This window comes from Cydia pomonella, chromosome 1, assembly GCF_033807575.1.
Source record: "Cydia pomonella isolate Wapato2018A chromosome 1, ilCydPomo1, whole genome shotgun sequence".
Classification (NCBI taxonomy): Eukaryota; Metazoa; Arthropoda; class Insecta; order Lepidoptera; family Tortricidae; genus Cydia; species Cydia pomonella.
In genome coordinates this window covers 42695400-42710287 of record NC_084703.1, presented here as the reverse complement: position 1 = coordinate 42710287, position 14888 = coordinate 42695400, and the positions used below count along the sequence as shown (strand labels likewise).

At 36.7% G+C, this 14888-nt stretch overlaps 1 long non-coding RNA gene across 1 annotated transcript in view; it reads left to right on the top strand.

The window, feature by feature from the left end:
* Window positions 1–1850: 1850 nt before the first annotated feature.
* Window positions 1851–14888, top strand: part of LOC133524094 (uncharacterized) — a 102607-nt gene continuing 89569 nt past the window's right edge. The window contains exons 1-2 of the long non-coding RNA XR_009800325.1: window positions 1851–2423; window positions 11171–11360. This is a non-coding gene — a long non-coding RNA (uncharacterized LOC133524094). The remainder of the gene's footprint in view (window positions 2424–11170; window positions 11361–14888) is intronic.

The following is a 14888-nucleotide window of genomic DNA, read 5'->3' as shown; positions in this document are numbered from 1 at the left end:
AAACTAATGTAAGGGGCACAATCGCAATGCCTACCGTGAAACGCGAAAATAGAAAGTTCGTTATCTGCCTTATTATCAATCTTGTGTATAGGGAGCGTGCATGAACTGTAGGAGGCAGCACAGGAGCCGTCAGATTTTTGGCGCGAGGCGTAAATGTGATGTTTTTTGTTCCGATGTAGCCCACAAGATGGCAGAACCTACTATGCACAAGAAAACACGTGACGTGTAAATTTACATGTTTATTGTTCCGATTCAGGCCAAAAGATGGCAGACCCTCCAACGCGCACGGTCCCTATTCGAGAGACAGAGAGTCAGATAACAAAAGTTTGATTTGTACTATGATTCACGAATACTGCTGCTAGTGCTGCATGAGAATTAAAAACTGAAACTGAGGGCCTACAGCGTCGATGAAATTTGTCCGCGGTAATAAGGATTATTTTGCCGGACAAATTTCTTTACGCATAATAAGGGGGTTTATTAAAGAGTTAGTAAGCAAGTAATATTTTAAAGGGTTCTTTATTAATATGGTATTATAGTGAACTAAAAACTAATTTGATATCTTGTATAGTTTTAGAGTTATGCGGCATTAAACAAGAATAACTGGGTTCCGGACAACCCACCTGAATGAAAAATTGGACATTTATTTTATTTTTTCAATGATTAAATTATTTAATATTTTAATATTAGTTCTTGCCCGAGATCGATAGCTAAGAGATGTTTCCAAAAAAAATAGTAAGTATATGACTATTTTGACTTTCTGCACCAGCGTTTTCAGTCTTGCCATCAAATTTTATTGCTTGGGATATTCACCCTACCACGGAGAATTTAAAATAGAGGTTAGATTGTAAATCGTGTGTCGAAAAATTTTGTAGCATCTTTCGACACACGATTAAAACATTTGACTTTGATCCTTATTCTTTCACTGATATGTGTTAAATTTGTTAAATATCAAAAAGTGGCACTGTCTAATAGATCAAAGGCCAAAGGTATGGCGGCATCGTTTCGGCGATGGCGCCTCAACCTTTAGCCGTTGCCCGGCGGCGGCGTTCTCGTGATTCTGTTTCTGTAGGTTTAAAAAAAGTACAGAGTACATATTTTTCTGGAAATATGTATTACTTAGTTTTGCAAGGATTGTTCTCAGAATACAAAACAATGACATAGAACAATTTTGTAATCCTCGACATTTTTGTCGTCAAACGGGCTGTAGATGTAGATATGCTTAATAGATGCCAGTGTAGATTTATTTTAACTGTGCAGGTCCCAAAGATTAGAGTCCCACTAGTCCGACAGCTCGAGAGGGGCTGTTTTTACTTTTTTAGTTACTTCGAGCGCGTAGATTAAGATATAAGTGATATCTTGCTACCCCGTGGCTACCTTTACCACTTTTAGCCGTCTATGTTGAGTCGTTAAGCAGATGTCGACAACAAATCGTTAAGCAGATTATGGATTTGGTCATTTCTATGAATTTTCTGAGGGAAAAAATCGGGCGTCGAACTTTACACAAGAAACAAATAAATGTCATACTGTTATAAAAAAAAAATTATAGCATTAACTCGGACCAAAATTACCAAATCCACAATCTACTTAACGATTTTCTTAACCCTTCACTAACCCTCCGAAAAAAAAAATGTAGACGCTTTATTCCGACTCGTTAAAAAAGACAACATTATACACAAATCATCTAATCTTTTGATTCCAATAGGTCTTTACGAGGCTCAAGTAATTCCAAAACAAAAGTAAGCATCGCCGACATCGAAGCTACACGATTGGAGTGAATGTTTTGGCCGAAATCTATAAGTTTTTTTAATAATAATGTCAATATCAAAATTCTCATCACCGTGCGTTTATTTTTTGCGTGGTAGAGTTTTTGTCTTGGGGGAATTTGTGTATTGGTCTCTTTTTATACTGATGATTTGTTTTTCTATTTTAAAAAGTACATACTTCTTCTTTCTATATTAGGTATATTAGTGCAGATGCGCTTTTTGACGTATGACGCGTAGGTTTGCTTATTACTTTAGCTTATTATCTATCAGTGTATCTGCAGCGACATGACTATCATAATAATCTACGTCGATCGTTTTAAACTTTAACTTCAGGCATATAATCCTGATATTAGATATTCACGTACCTATTTTATTTTCAACTTTACGCATTATTGTACGGCGTAACCAACAAAACTACAGACATAATTTTAATTTGGAAACTCATTCCAAAAGACAAGCCCTAATCAAATCTGAGATATAATCAGCCGTTCGCATAATTTCGGTATAAATTATTGCTTAAAGTTGTGGTGAGTCGATACTATGTTACATAAGCAGTGGTGGATGGCCAGTGTTAGTCTTGGCTCGGCTCAGTCGAGTACCGTGCCTCGGAGCGAGCGACCGCGCCCGCTTGAGAGGCTCCGCGACTGCGTAACGCTCGTGGTAACTTGAACATCGTAACCGTTTCCATTTATTTGAATTAAGAATCGAGCGGTTTACTTTTTTCATCGTTTAATCTCTTTTGTTTTTTTAATAAATGGGTTATTTTGGCTTTTGTTTTATTTATTTGTTGGTGTACTCGGTTTGTTATTTTATTTATTTATTTCAAAAGTGTGTGAACTAGAAATAAATAATTGAATATGTATATCTAGAAATGGAATTTTTACGGCTTTAACTAGGTAGTCAGATTTTATATTAAGCATTAGTAACATACTAATATTATTTGCAGAAAAGCCGGATATGATTTAGGTTTCCTTTTTCTTTTCAGTTTGAGAAGGACAAACAGATTGACTGAAACCTATCTATTATAAAGTTATAGGTAGATATTCATGTATTTATGATTTTAATTTTCGTACATTTTCAAAATATAATTTGTGAAATCAACTAAGTAGGTACTTAGTTACCTTGATTTCAAAAAAGCGCGATAAACTCTCTAAGTTAAGCTTATTTTTTTATTTTAAAATGTAACAATAGGTATGGCTTGGGTCAAGGTCGAGGTCGTTTCTCTAAAAATTTAATCCCGAACAAAAATATAACAGCGCCATCTGGTAAGTTAAAACTAAATTACCAACTATTGTTGATATTCGTATCCTTCACAAAAAACGCCCCTCTATCGGTCCATCCATTCTGGAGATCAATGGGAGCATTGACACAAATAAACATACTAAGCAAACAATCTCTCACCATCGCCATCGTATCCTTAATTATTAGTATATATGAGTATATATATTCACCGCTAAGCTATGGGCGTAACGCTACGTCGTAGCCTATAACATGCGTTTTCCGGTATGTAGCGAAAATGCTTTGAAGAAGCAAAATGACGTGTCTTGATTAGCGCTGAATGGGTTAAGCTATTATTAGAACAAAAACACAAATGAATGATAAAAATCTTGAAAATGTAATAAATCTAGGTCGACGACAACTAACGATTATTAACCTTGACATTCCGCGTACCAAGACGCAAGAAATAATTATTGCGACGGTCAAGGTCACACCATGAAGATTAGATTATGTTACAGGTTACATATCTAGAATGACCGTTTCACCGATGTACATTCTAGATCCGTGGTTTCTGCGTCTAACTTATCAGAATAATTTTCAGGGTCCATTGGACTTGTATATTTTTTTTTTTTTTTTTTTTTTTTTTTTAATTTATTTAGAAACCAAACAGTCGTATAAACATATCAACAATGCAATACAAACGATGTACCACAACAAAAGGAAAATACAACAAAAAGACCTGGAGGTTCATAAATTATAAATTATGTTAACTGATATAAATATAGTTATATAGCTACTTAATGCAAATTTTTGAATCTGATAGAAAAAATAACTGATATCTGTACTTATATATTAAAACAACTTACTTTTAACTATATCTTTTAGACTAGCCAACGAATTTTGAAAACAATCTACTTCGAATAGATTTTGATTATAGTAACTAGGAACTCGTCTGAAAAAGGTATGCCTGGAATAGTTTTTGACCGAAAAACTAATATGAAACAGCGATCGAGGGCGTAAGGGGTGATGCGGACAACTGAAAGTAACTAATCTTAGTAGATTAGGACAATTAATAATATTTTTTAGAATTTTAAACAAAAACATAACGTCTAAGTATATCCTACGGTTAAAAAGAGAAGGTACACCAAAATGTTTCGCCGCCAACGTTGAATTTACAAAATAAGTACCTGTTCTATAACTTAGAGATTTTAAGAAAATGTTTTGAATTCTCTCCAAACGGTCAATATGGACTTGGTATTGTGGTGTCCAAATTACACTCCCGAATTCGAGGATACTCCTAACTAAAGAATAAAATAATAATTTATAAGTATTTGGCCGTTTGAAGGGCTGTCCTACACGAAGAATCATTCCTAACCTTTTATATGCACGTTTACATAAATTATCAATATGCTCATTATAGTTTAGTTGCGAGTCCATAGTGATACCTAAGTCCTTAATGGAAGATACTCGTGCTATGTTATTACCAGACAAATTATAATTATAAATTATCGGGTTGTGTTTCCGATTAAAGCTGATAACAAAACATTTTTCTGTGTTTAAAAACAAATGATTATTAGAGCAATATAGGACAAAATTATCTAAATCTTTTTGCAATAATAGGCAGTCTGCCTCCGAAGACACGGCTTTATAAATCTTTGTGTCATCAGCATATATAAGGTGTTCAGAGCTACGGAAGCAAGCCGCCATATCATTTATATACAGGATAAAAAATAAAGGACCAAGGTGTGACCCCTGAGGTACTCCAGAGGGGATGGGGAGAAAACGAGATGTGTACCCTTTCAAGGCCACAGCTTGACTACGATTAGAGAGGTAAGATTTAATCCACCTCAGGAGGTCACCGTGTATACCGAGGTCGAGAAGTTTCTTGATCAAATTATTATGGTTAATTTTATCGAAACACTTCGAAAAATCGGTATACACGGCATCCACCTGGCCCCCAGAGGCTAACCTATTAATAATAAAATCAGAAAAGGTAAGTAGATTGGTGTCAACACTTCTACCTTGGCAAAAACCATGTTGACTGGGCGCGATATGATGACAAAAAGCAGCTGTAATTTTGTTATAAACTATTTTTTCTAAAATTTTTGCGAAAATATTTAATTTACTAATTGGCCTATAGTTTGTAACCAGGTGAGCATCCCCGCTCTTATAAATAGGCGTAATCAGGGCTCTTTTCCATACCACAGGGAAATAACCACCTGACAATGATTTTTTATAAATTAGAGTTAGGGGTGCAGCTAACTCTTGGGCACACATAATAATGAAATAAGGATGGATCATGTCGGTACCACTACCCTTCCCAGCGTTTACTCTCTTCAAAAATCCATAAACACAATCCTCTGTAACATCAATGCAACTAAGATCTATAAGTGAGTCCTCAGGTACAGGTAGACAGTCAGGAGCGACAGAAAGATCAGGCACAAAAACCGAGTTGAAAAAGTCATTGAAGTAATTACTTATAGTAAGACCATCGTTGGATGTATCGTTTAGGTATGACATTTGATCGGGTACATGATATATTGTTCGTGTCATCCTCGATGACGCGCAGATTTGTCGAATCTAACCTTTATTTAATAACATGACAATACGAGTCAAGGTAGGTACGCGGCGTTGAATGACAAGATATATACCTATATAAGTATGTATATACAGGCTGTATTTTTGATACAACCACATTTGAATTAACTTTTTTCTGTTTTACAAAAAAACAAGCAGTACTTTTATTTTTCCTTAGGTATAGAATAATTTTGCGCGCAAATGTATCACTACTTACTTACGTTCACAAGTCATTTAAAAAAAATGCTCTCTGTCAGCGAAGGCTAGGTAAATTAATAAAATATATATTTTAAAATCGTTTCCTGGGACTGGGCCGGTCACGACTGCCGCATGCTTGGCAGGATGACCTTAGACACCTTCCTCTACAACTGGAGGCCTACCGCGAAAACTGAAATTCGCAAATTACGGGAATTTTTCTCTTTTAATCTCACTAAGACGAAATTAGAGTGACAGAAAAATGCCCGCAATTGACGAACTTCGAGTCTCGCGGTTATAACCTTGGCCGGAAGAGGCGCTAGATGGGGAGTCGTGGAGATCAAGGGGCCTTTGCACCGCAGAGGAACACTAAAACAGGCTAGGAAAAAATATATTTTTATAATAATAAAACCTACCCTCGTTTCAATGCGGTTGTATTAACATACTGTTGGTGTAAGTATACGTCTTTATCAGGCATTGTTCGCTTTTACACTTTAGCGAGGAGGACGTCCACGGAATCGGCACGTTTTACCCCGGCGAGATTCTTAAAGTCGTTTTTGATTACCGTGGATGATGACAAGATATCATTGCTTTCAATTCTACGGTAATATGAGGGTCTGTCTGCAAGTTCTTAGCTGTACCGGATATACCTACTCATGAGATTTGAATACAAATTTTAGGTATATATAAATAAATATTACACGACATTATTACACAAATTGACTAAGTCCCACAGTAAACTCAATAAGGCTTGTGTTGAGGGTACTTAGACAACGATATATAGAATATATAAATACTTAAATAAATAGAAAACACCCATGACTCGGAAACAAATATCCATGCTCATCACACGAATAAATGCCCTTACCAGGATTTGAACCTGGGACCATCAGCTTCGTAGGCAGGGTCACTACCCAGTACCCACTAGGTCAAACCGGTCGTCACACCGGTCGGCTAGGTATAGACGAGCTTTATTTGAGAAACAACGCATTTAACCGATTTCCTAGTCCGAAGTGATCCCAGAAGTGTACAGTGAATAAAGATTTGTACGGAGCACTAAAAAGCGACTACCAGTCGTATTCAAATTTTAGTTAATCGATTTGTTTCCTATAATGATAGTGTAGAGAATTTTGGTTGAAAAAATCACTTTTCCTACTGACAGATCAAATAGATCAAATAACTAAAATTCGAATATACCTTTATGTACCTACCTACAATCTCATATTGAAATGTTCTTTAAGTCTTACATTGTGACGGGAAAAACCAACGTGCCGTTGTCGTGGGCGCCCATGCCATGGGTCTTCAAAATAAAAGCGACTATAATTTTTTTAAACAAAGTGTACGTAACGAATGAAAACAAAACACATATAATTTTGGTATACAAACCAATGTAAATAAAATGTCTTAGGTAACATTTTTTCCAGCATGTTAGGCATTCTTTTTGAATGGGGTGTTAATACAATCGGTTTCTTAACTTGGTAACATAAATAAATCTCTTTGATAACCTCTAACTTTGTTTTTCACATTGCTTTGGAGAAATTGGAGCTTATTTTCACTTCGTTCAGTATTGAACATTTCAATTTTGCGATATCCAATCAAGCAAGGCTTGCTCTGGTTTCAGTTCGTGTTCCTATTTGTTGAGGCTAGTTGCTTATTTGGGGACTAACATACCACCTACCTAACATAGTCGCTGTTGTTAACTTTGAACGCCACGCCTATCGTGTGCGGCGTGTCATCAAAAAACTTGTTGGAATACACGAAGGTTGATATTGAAGGCTGTAGCCATGCGTAACTTGATGTCTTGGTGGTCAAAGGATTAATTAATCTATTTGTAACGACATAAGGTCTAAGAATGGTCGGTTGCAGCTAGTGTAATTGTATAATTAAGTGCAAAAGTATGCTCCTGATTTTGCTGTAGCTATAAAACGAGCGAGCTCATCGAACCTATGTGTTTAAGGTACACATATTTTTTGCTAATTACCATGTTGTTATAAATAAATAAAAAATCTACGATACTGTTTTTCCAAGCATGTATGGTAAATCAAATCAAGTAAAAATTCATAAATAACATCACTTCAGTAGTAGGTACAACCTGTAGTTCAAAAAGTGATCACGATTGATTGAATTTACTTATAATTAGGTGAAAATTAAAATCCTTCACTGACTCCGTTCAGATACCTACTGGTATTGTAGAAATTAATCAAGGGCTGTATTAGAATAGGCTGGCTTACTTCTCTTAAATTATTGCTAAGCCCGGCTAAACTAGACTTATAAAATATAAATATTGCCTTTCCTACCGGAGTTTAATATTCGGTTTAAAGGATGACGATCCTTTTGTGAAATTCTTATTATTAAGTTTCACATGGTTTCACTTATCTATAATAATTCAATGTTTTTTAAGAACAACAATAACTGCATCAATAAATTGCTCTGATATATAGATTAAGATGATACTTGTAAAACTTGACAATTTAAATGTGCTTGTTCTACCAACAATCTATTTGAATGAAGAATATTTTGACTTTGACTCACGCTAGAACGGCCCAGGTCCGGGCCTAGGCGTCCGACAGTTCAGTTTTCTATAAAGCATCACTTGTCACCAGTCACCCGTTATAGAAAACGAAGCATCGGAAGTTTAGCTACGGACCCGGATGATCGTGAGTAATTATTAAGGAACATTAAAAAGACAAACTACTAAAATTATTAACTGATATTTTCTTTGACACGCCGGTAGACATGTAAACTATTTTAATCAAAGTCCTGCTATTTTACGACAGTCATTAAGGAGCTATTATTATGGTCGTAACTACAGTTTGCGACCTACCCACGGGATACTAAATATTTTGACATTGTTACCAACATCAGGCTTAGAGCGTACTGCGATTAATTTCTTGCGGTTTCAGAACTGCTAAAAGTGTAGCGTACGGCATGCTTCATAAGCGTATGCACTTGTAAGACTGAAACCGCAAGAAATTAGACTGAAAGTAATGGGATAAGTTATATCTCTGCCTGTAATTAGTTTAAAGTAGATTTAGATACAAAAGTTAAAAAATACAGCAAATTAAAGTTTTTCATACAAAACTTGTTTTTGGTCTATTTTGTTTGTTTCATAAGGTCGAGCCGAATAAACTAATGAGGCATGGACCTCATGTCATTGTATTGCAAAGTTTCATTACAATCCAACCCTTAGTTTTGAAATGAGAACGAAACTCCGTTTGCATAGGAAGGCGAAATTCGGCCGAGCTTGCTGCGGGGTCGTATATTGCTACCATTCTATTCCGTTTGTGAATAGCCGAGAAGTACTTGAGGCGTATTCAATCTTTTCAAATTAAACTCAAATTGAAGCGAGATTAAATTGAAATTAGATTAAATTGACATCAATTTGTACAGTTCTAATGTTGCTTCTAAGCAGTCGAGTGTCTAAGAGGCGTGTAAATGTACTTATGGAATGTTGGCTTGAGTGATGTTTGTGACCTTGACTGTACGTGCGGCTAGCTGCAAAAGTGTGTGTGTGTGTGTGTGTGTGTATTTCCAGCACACTATATTTATTTCTTTACACGTTATTTCTTTTTACATCTTGGCGAGGAAATACATTGCAACGATTAAGTAAACGTTTTATTTTATTTATAGATAGATTTTGCGAATTTTCTTTTAAAATTTAAGGCGTTTTTTACTTATTACAAAACAATTTTTCACAAAAACAAGACCGATTTTAGAAAACTTTGTAACTATGACATTTTAGTCTCTAACTGCGTTCAAGATTACACATTTGAAATCTGTCGGGTTATACGGGCCCACGGTGTATATAACTGAATGATAGATTCACAGGAAATTAGATGCGAATAGAGGAAACGTTCGACCTAGTTTTCAGTCTATTATGCTAGGAAAGAATTTTTATCAAATCAACTATTACTATTCAATATATTTTGCAATGTAGTGCACCACGTGACTTTCGGAAGTTTGTACACGAGATATCAGGATTTGCCAAATCTAACCTTTAATAACATGACAATATAAGTAAAGGCACGCGTTTTCGCGAATGACACGATATATACCTACCTATACCTATGTACCTACCTATCAAAAAATCTAACCGCATGAACTGAACCCTCTATGCACTAGTCAGGGGGCCGATTTTTGAATTATGAGTGCTCGATTTCGTGTAATTCCCTTCAATTTATTTCGACGAGTATTAAAATCTAGTAACCTACCTATATAGGTACCTACTTACGGACGTGGCTTTATGTTAGGTTTCAAGTTTTCAAGTCCAATAGCAATTAGTAGTGATAAACTTACTTTAAATTTTAAACTAACGGGCTTGTGTGCTTGTGGGCATCGCGTGTAAGGCCTAAAAATTCTGCAAAAGAAAAAATACAAAATAGTATTGATAGTATAATATCTAAAGGGGCCCACTGATTATCAGTTAGCCGAATAATCTGTGGGCGCCCTAAGAGTGGTGCATTCATCTGTGAAGGTTGAAAGTTGATAGAAATGCTTTTCTCCATACGAAAATTCTAATGCTCAACAATTTACAACTAATATTATAACCGGATTAATCGGAAGTTGTGAATTGTTGAGCAATACACTTTTCGTCAGTCGCGACACTCGTGGTATTTAGTGTTAAGTAGCGGTACTGGGGGCCTACCGCGAAAATCGAAGTTCGTCAATTGCGGGCATTTTTCTTTGTCACTCTAATTTGGTCCTCGTGAGAGTAAAAGAGAAAGATCCCCGCAATTAGCGAATTTCGGTTTTCGCGGTAGGCCCCCTGATCAATCCGCTACTTGACGCTAGAAGTCGACTACGAAAATAATGAGCCTTTTGGTAAGAAAACTAATTTATGGAGTGAGCACTCTATGCTTACTTATTTCTCTATGTCCATAGCAAGATTTTATGTGAAGCTGGCCGCGTTTGGTTAATCGGCGAAGACTGTAAGCTCTAATAAACCAGGTGGCGCCAGGGAGGAGACAAACTACCTTCGTTTTTTGCATATCGTGCGTGTGTATTTTTGATATAACCTCAAACATAAACTAGACGTAGGGTTTAGTGCTATTGCAGAATTGTTTCCGAAAGTTTTATTTTAGTTTAGTCTTTACTACCAGAGCATATTTAATTTTTAATTTTTTTTCGAGCGGCAATGTATTTCGTAGGTACATCATGATCACTTGTGACAGTTGTGACGACGCGTCATTAATGAGACGTTTTGAGTTAAAACAAAGTAGCGATACATTGCTTGCTGAATTATTTTGTATGAAAAATTAAAAGTCGGCCATTTTTTAAAAGACCTATGAAAGTGTGTTAATTACAGCCTAAACTAACTACCCTTTGATTATGTGGTCGTATCAAAAATACACGCTGTATAAAATTTAGAAACGCTGTAGTCTATTTCAGAATTGTATATTCGTATTTGTTTTGTGCAGTTAGGTATCACAAGAGCTCAATGAATCGAAGGATCAAGATTAAATAATCTTGGTCTGATCTGGAGACTTTCATAAACATTCCCGGGAAGTGAAGGTTTCTGTGTGATATTCTAGTGATGGACATAAACTGTGAACAGTGAAATGGAGAGAAAAGGAGACGACAAACACCGGTCATCTTCACACGAGCACGGTAAGTAAAAAAAGTCTAATCATATAATCTTGTTTTATAAATACATTTATATTAAACTTAAAAGGTGACCAATACAATACATACATAGACGACTAATCCCCTTGACGTGCTTGTAACCAAAATGGTCAAAATACTGCTTATCTTCGTGGTCGACATTTAGCGTCAAGTAGCGGATTTATCAGTACCGCTACTTGACACTAGATGTCGCGAGTGCCGCGATGAACGAAAAGTCTAATCATAGGGAAATAAGAAGTACATAGACTGCTCACTCCATACATCAGTTTTGGTACCAAAACGCTTATTATTTTCGTAGTCGACATCTAGCATCGAGTAGCGGAATTATCGATCGAAAATCGTTGAGCATTAGAATTTTTGTTTGCCGCGACATCTATTGTCGAGTAGCAGTACTGAGAATTCCACTACTTGACGGTAGATGCAGAGTACGAAAATAATTGTATTTTTGATAACAAAACCGTTGTATGGAGTGAGCAATCTTGTTCTTCTTAATTCTCTTTGGTCTAATGCTCACAAGCATGTTAAGTAGTTTAGCCGTTTATGTATTATTTAGATGGTTGTACTTTGACAGAATGATAATTTGCGTATGTCTCTTTCAATCGCACGGTGTTAAAAAGCGACGCTTATTTTATCACGTGGATAACGCAATTTGTCATACGCTTGTAAGCCGTCAAGTGCCCGAGACCGGATCACAGGACCTACCGGTAACCAGGTTCGACGGGTTGTCTCTCTGTCACACTTACGTACGAATTTACAAGTATGACAGAGAGGCAACACGTCGAACGTGGTTCGCGGTAGGCCCTCAGAACCGGCGTTTTAGCTTTAATCCCTAATTGAATCCATACCGTCTTGGCTATACACTGGCATACAGTTACGGCGGCAGGCGTCCCAATTTGTCGAGTGTATACTAACCTTTGAAAGGCTATACGTTTTTGACCACACTCTAATCTAAGAATGAACAGTACGTGCTTGTACCCTCTATTCGAATAAATAACGTAAGTATCACTCAGTAGTATACAATTATAGTTAGTACCATCCACGATGACGCGCAGATTTGTCTAATCTATGCTTTAATAACATGACATTATTAGTCAAGGCACGCGTCGTCGTGAATGGCACGATCTTTACAGTGGGTATAATCAATTCAAAATATTAAATAAAATAGTTTGATTTGTTTCTTATCCTGTAAGAACCTATAAGCAAGGAGAATTTGAAATTGAGGTGTATTGTCAAATAAAATTTTGGATCGACGTAAATTTACTGCCACCTTTCGACACATAAAATGTTTATGGCTCCTCTACACAATGGCCCAGCGCTGGCCCAGATCACCAGATGGCCATGCGATGGTTGAAGCACCCCTACACGATGGCGACATTCAATTACGATCTACTCGTTTTTCAAGATGGACGTGGAAGCATTAGCCGATGCATCAATTTATTCCGCGACACCGCGGCGATCCCATCACCATCCCGCCGCGCCACAAAGCCATCCGACACCACTACCCTCTCTACACGCTGGCCCAGCTTAGTGGTCCACTATGGTGGTCCATCGTGTAGAGGAGCAATTAGAACGCCATTTGACTTTGATCCTTATTCTTTCACTGATATGTGTTAAATTTGTGAAATATCAAAAAGGGGCGCCATCTAATAGATCAAAGGCCAAAAATATAGCAGTATCGATTCGAGCGATGGTGCCATAACCTTTAAGGTAGTGCCCGGTAAGATAGGCGCCACTTTTTGATTTTTAAGAAATGTCGATTAATTCGTTTCGTTTAGTGAATTTCGAAATACGGCAGTTACAATTAAATTCATGCCCTCTAAAATTGCAAAGTCAGCACTGGTGGTTTTCCAATTAACGGATTTAATTATGCGTAAGTACACAACCTTGATAGGTATTTGCAGGCCTAAGCTTTATGCTGAAATAACCCATAACCACCCAGCCAATATTTATTTTAATTAATTCTTAAGGAAACAAGGCATGATTTATATTCAAAGTATTTTTTGCAAACAAAAGGTAATTCAGAACTGCTTTTAAATGGGGACATACCCAAAATGGCAGTAAAATAGCACATAGGAAATTTGTATTTCTAGATATCAGATAAGCTTTTTTTTTATTTTCGGGGTTTAGCTTGGCACTAGAGTCCTAAACTAACAGTTTACCGACTGTGACAGAGGGAAATGTGGTATGTCATTATAAGCGGCACCTTACACTGTTTGATTCTCGCGAGCGTCGGCGTCTAGTTAACTCTAAGGCTGCTGCTCGACGCAACGTTGGCGCAACTGCGCAGCGACGCCATTTTCCATAGCGCTGACTAGACGCCGACGCTCAAAAGACGCTAGTGTGGGGTGGCCCATATTTTCATGGAAGTTTCACGTTTATGAAGACACTATCGCACTTTGTCATTGCAAATATGCGTATTAGCTTGAATCCAACTCTAAATAGTATCGGCGGTTCTCAGAAAACAAGTCAGCGGTTTAATTGCTTCGACTTGGTATACAATTATTCAAATAGGTGCAGGTAATGAATGGCCATTCATAAGTTATTCAGTATGACCTAGTTAAATATTCAGCTTTTGTATAACTAAATAAAAAGAGTAAAGTGAAAAGAGCTAACTAACAGGTAAATTAGGCTTAATATTTTATTATTCTTCTGCATAAGGTACTTAAAATCAATTCATATTGCAAGTAAAAAATAATAATCATGAAAATTGGCTTATTTACATGCTTTAGAACTTATTAAAAAACTGGAAACCTCGATCCTCGGTCAGACCGCGATAAGTTAGCAGCGATTTTGATAGCCCAGCCAGATAAACGTCATCATTTCATAGAAGTTTGACGTTTTAAATAGCACCTGAACTGTCTAGGCTGTCAAAATCGCTGCCAACGTATCTTGGTCTTATGTACAATTATTTCAATTTAGTGTCTTGCCCATATCAATTGAATCTTTACATCTATACCCATCTCATCCAGAAAATATGTAACTTCTATACGACGATCTTCCTCACAGAGTACACTGGTCCATCATTCAGACCTTGTTGTTGATTTGACCGACTACTTGGTTAGTTTGCGCGCTTGAGGCTTCAGTGATATTGCTGCCCACAAGAAACCATGACTGTCTATAACCTATTTACAGAAATAATTATCTCAATTGACTCTAAATGAACGGCTATTACCTACATTGTAAGTACTTTAATAGGTAACAATAGAAGGGAATCCGTTCTTTAGACTGTCCGTACCCATTTATGGCCCGTCTGTTCTACTTACTAGGAGCGAAACAAGCGAAGGCTTTTAGCCCCCAGGCCTGTATCACCAATGAAACTTCGTGACAAAAATTGGACTGATTTTCTTTACCCATTTGAACACCTTACCGTATTTAGGCAGGTACCTGATCGTTTTAAAATAGAGAGCCTTTTCATTTCAGATAAAGGCAATTGTGTATCCTAGTTACCCCAATTTCGATAGATAGTACATAACATCGCAACTCGTGTCGATTTAAAACACTCCCTTCGGTCGT